This window comes from Sciurus carolinensis, chromosome 1, assembly GCF_902686445.1.
Source record: "Sciurus carolinensis chromosome 1, mSciCar1.2, whole genome shotgun sequence".
Lineage (NCBI taxonomy): Eukaryota > Metazoa > Chordata > Mammalia > Rodentia > Sciuridae > Sciurus > Sciurus carolinensis.
This window is the reverse complement of record NC_062213.1, coordinates 161,882,737-161,887,691: the sequence shown is the minus strand read 5'-3', so window position 1 is coordinate 161,887,691 and position 4,955 is coordinate 161,882,737. Positions and strand designations below refer to the sequence as shown.

At 41.6% G+C, this 4,955-nt stretch overlaps 1 pseudogene; it reads right to left on the bottom strand.

Moving 5' to 3' along the window:
* Nucleotides 1-3,801: 3,801 nt before the first annotated feature.
* On the bottom strand, nt 3,802-4,352 carry LOC124959658 (60S ribosomal protein L9-like; annotated as a pseudogene).
* Between the last annotated feature and the right edge of the window lie 603 nt (nt 4,353-4,955).

Sequence of the window (4,955 nt, the reverse complement as noted above, 5' to 3'; positions counted from 1 at the left end):
CACCCTCAGCCTTATGCTGCTTCCTCAAGGGTGGAGGCAGGGGGCTGGCATTCAGATTGGGTGTACTTTCTCCAAGATACATCCAGTGTGTGGGACATGACCTTAGTGTGTCTGACCACTTCTTCTTTGGCTCTCTGGTGTCTCAGGAAAGCCTATTATTTTTCAGGTACCTTCTTCATAAGGGTTCATGGAATAATTAAATAAGTTAAGGAAAGTTTTTTTTTTTTTTTAAAGTGGATGAGCTTAAAATAGTGCCTGGCATGGGAAGTCCCCAATAAATGTTTTCTATTACTACAAGAGATTCATGGGCAAATTCTCATTTAATTCTCACACAGTAGAAACTGTTACTTGAGGCCCAAGTTCATACTGAGAGTAAGTTATGGGGCCTGAATTCAAGCCCCAAACTGAAGGAATCCAGGCTTATTTTCACTGTACCTATTGTCCCTGGCTCCGTCCCTCTGCCTCTAGCTCCCCACATTTCTAGAATGGGAAAACGATAAGCTCACTCTGATTTCTACTTGTGGTTTAAGCTCTCATGCTGTGGACTTCCTAGGTCCTTCTTCACTCTGAACTCCAAGGGGGCAGAGTTGAAACCAACAAGTCCAGCTCCTCCAAGGTCCCATCTTCTGACATGGGTGGGAGTATGGGATGTTTAGTCTAAAGTTTGTTTCCAGTAAGTCTGCTTTTCAAGTCCCTTTCCTAGAGGATCATGACTTAGGAATTCAAAATGAATGACTTTTCCAAAGCACTTCTGGTCATGTCTTCCATATTTCTTCATGTTAAGATATTTTATCATGTTACCTATCTTGAAAGTCCAACCAAAAATGTCTGTTCTTACATCATCTGTATTTAAGTGGCCAAAAACTCAGAGGTGCTATGTGCACAGGCATGCGAATTTCATTCTTACTTCTCAAAAAAAAAATGTGTTTTGAAGTGTAGAGATGTTTTCAATGACTACACTGAACATTCAAAACGGCTCACTAGTTTATTTAAAGAGGGGCATTGGGAGTCTGGAGTGTAGTCATTGATTCTAGGAGATAAGTCCCAGCTCCTTCACTTACTAGGTGTATGACCTAAGGCAAATAACCTCATATCTCTCGGTTAAGCCCCAGTACCCTCATTAGTAAAAAGAAAAGAATAACTATTATTATTATTCATAAGGCTATTGTGCAGCTTAATGAGTGACCACATGCAAAATGCTTAGAAACGTGTCAATAGCTCAACACTGATTGCTAGTACCCATGATTCTTCTGAGTATTTAATAATTCAGGTAAAGCAACTAGTATAATGCTAGGCACCAACTGAGTGGTCCGTAAATGTTTGTTATCAGTAGAATTGCTGTTGTTGCTGTTACCATGATTAAATCTATAGTGTTTTCTTTTCTTTTTTCTTTTTCTTTTTTTTCTTTTGGGTACTGGGGATTGAATTTAGGGGCACTCAACCACTGAGCCACATCCACAGCCCTATTTTGTATTTTATTTAGAGACAGGGTCTCACTGAGTTGCTTAGCACTTCACTGTTGCTGAGGCTGGGTTTGAACTCTAGATCCTCCTGTCTCAGCCTCCCAAACCATTGGGATTACAGGCATGTGCCACCATGCCCAGCTGTAGTGTTTTCTTTTGATTTGATCATTCATTCATTTATGCATTCATTCATTCATTCACACCTGATGTGCCTCCACTCAACATTGCTGTCCACACTGGATTGAGTCAGACATCATTGTTGGTATCAGGAAGTTCACAGATCCTGGGGCAAGACTGACCACAAAAGGTTTATCTGTCTTGACAGAAAGAGAGGATTAATTGGAACCAGTCAGGAAGGATCCCGGTAGAAGCAGTAACCTCTGAATCAGGAAGAGAGTGGGAGAACCTTCTCTGAAGAAGGCACTGAGCTGAGACTTGAAGGAATGTGGCTGTTCATTGAAGGCAGGGGAAGGGGAAGCCCACCACAGACCAGAGGCCTTGAGATGTAAGGTCGCATGAATTCGGCAAGCTATAATGCCTCTAGACTGGTCTGTGCATAGACGTAAAAAAAAAGCATGGTAAAGAAGTTGAGTTGGAGAGAGGACCTGGACAAGATCCAAGGGTGGAAGACCCTTGTGCATAGACCCTCTATGCACAGTGGGGTCTGTGGCTCCATCCCACTGAAGTGGAGAGACATACATTGACCGGACAGAAGCCCAGGTACGATCATGGTGTCTTTGATATCTGCATATCCTGAGGTTGGGTTGTAAGTGTCAGTATAGGGAGACAGGAGACTCATCCATTTATAGCCATCCATGTGGCAGGCAATGAGGAGCAGGAAGAGGGGAGATAGGGCAAGAATGGGTCATGGGACGTCTTACCTTCCATAATCATATGAGCCAATTCCACATTTTACACACACACACACACACACACACACACACGCACACATATTTATTGCCAATTATATGCATACATGTGTTTATGTGTATATATATGTCACAGAACACTACTATTAGGATATTATATGCGATATTTAATATGCAGGTAACAATTACATGTGACATCCTATTAGAGAGCCCTGACAAATGCAAGATCTGGAGTGCAAAAGGCAACGAGTAAGAATCCCACCTAGTGACACAGGCTTTAAAGAACACCTAAGGGTGAACAGGAGGAGGAACAGGGCTGAGGTAGGGTGACTTCCTTGGTGAGGAGTTGGCTTTTCAGCTGATACAGGCAGCTGTGCAAGGATGAGAGCTAATGACGAGACAGCAGCCGTGCAAGGACCGGGAGGGTAGGCATTCCAGGCCCCAAGACCAACTAAGACAAATGTCCTGAGGTGGAGACATGAGTGGTGCTGGAGGGGGAGGGGGAGGGGGAGCCAAAGAGGCAAGGCCACACTGCCAGCTTCCTCTTCCAATGCTGGGTGCCCCTTGGGAGTGTCCTGAGGGCCTCTGATATGTGGACTGACCCAACTCAACATCAAGTCTCTTCCAGTCTATACTAATACCCAGGGGAGTCCTGCCTGGACCCACAAGGCTCCTTGGCACTAGGGAACTGGGGCTTGTGACAAGAGGTAAACATCACTTTGAAGGTCTATGTATTGCACTCTAAGAACAGAAAAAGAGAGACTCTTTATCTGGAAAAATTAGAAATCTACAGAAAAGTCGTAACACTAGTACCATAACTTATACACTTCAAGCAGCCCTGCCAAGTGTTCTCAGTTGGCAACATGTGCCCTCTCCCTCTACTTCTCTGGCATCTCCTATGTGTATGTCACTGCGACCTTTTTTTTCTTTTAAATATATATATATATATATATTTAATATGTTATTAAATATATATATATATATTTTTTTTAGTTATCAATGGATCTTTGGTTTAATTTTATTTTTTAATGGGGTGCTGAGTATTGAACCCAGGGCCTCACACATGCCAGGCAAGTGCTCCACCACTGAGTCACAACTCCAGCCCCTCTGTGCCCATTTTAATGTGTTCACTGAACCATACGAATATTAGTTACAAACATCAAGATACTTTGCCCCCAGAGTATTCATCATGAATCCTCTAGAAAAAAGGAAACAAGAATATTCTTCCGTGTAACCACAGTTTTCCTGCTTAGGAAACTTACATTGAAAGACCACTAGTATCTAATGCAGAGTCAGTATTAAAAATTTTCCAAATTTTCCTTTATAACTATTCCATTTTTCCAGTAAAGAATCGCGCATTTTGACTATCAGGGGTTTTTTTCCCCCAAAATCAATAGAGATCTTTTATTGTGTCATTAAAATATCACAAATTAGTCTTGTAATCCAGGGCGCTGGATAACTCTAAGATCTTATTCATCAGCCTGCTGAACCGCTTCTGTTTCAAAAATGTAGATACCATTCCAAAATTCCCTAATACTCTCGTTTTCAACTGTTGTGGTTTGCTGAATTAAAGTAGCTGAATTTGAAACAAATTCAATAACATTTTCTTCAAAGATTAATTCATCTTTCTAAGCTTGAGACACAAATAGCACCTGTCCTCACCCGAACCCTGAGGATATATTTTTCACCCAAGAAATTCTGAATTTCATCAAGAGAGCCCTTCTCCTGAATGACAGCATGGATGAGGACGAGAGCATATCCACAGAACTCATCTCGTACCCATAACCCGACACGATACCCTTGACCACAGATCATGCAAACAGTGGCCAGTTCCTTTCCAGTTCCCCACCATTCTTCAATCCAGAACCTCTTCTTTTTCTTTCCATGGAGACTGAGTTCTACGTTGACTGAAGTCCTTCTGGGGCCTTCTTCTGGGACCCTTCACAATAACCATGTGACCCTTCAGAGTGATGCTGTCACTTTTTGGAATGTGAGTCTGATGACTGAGAATGGTCTTCATTTTTGCAGTATGCAGCAAAGAAAGAATGTCTGACGATAGTGTTTCTTAGTCTCCTTTCATGCAGGATGATTCACCACAGTATTAGTTTGTTTGTTTTCCTTTTCAGTCTTTCATGACAGTGAAATATTTGAAGCATCTAAGCCAACTTTTTATAGAATGTCCCTCAGTTGGGATTCGCCTGGTTCTGTTTTGGTATAAATAGGACATAGGTGAATCCTTCCCGGTGCGTCACACCAGGGTGTAAGGGATGCCCTGTCATTCATCATATCATATTTGATCATCAGATAAAGTGGTGTCCACCAGATCTCATCATTGCAAAAGTGGCTTTATGCCTTTGTAGTTGATAAGTAATCTATTTTCTGATTGTGTGAATATTCTGTTCCCCTATATTTTTTCACCCAGGAGTGTTAGCATCTATTAATGATTCTTGTTTGGATTCAGTTGTGAAATATAATTGTAAAATGGAGATTTTATATTTTTAGCCTCCACGGTACGTTTCTTGATTAATAATTTTTAGTAATACAAAGCTTTCCTTATCACTTCCAAGGACATAGCCACTCTGGGCAATCCTGATGCCTGAGTTATACTGTCCAAGATTCAAAT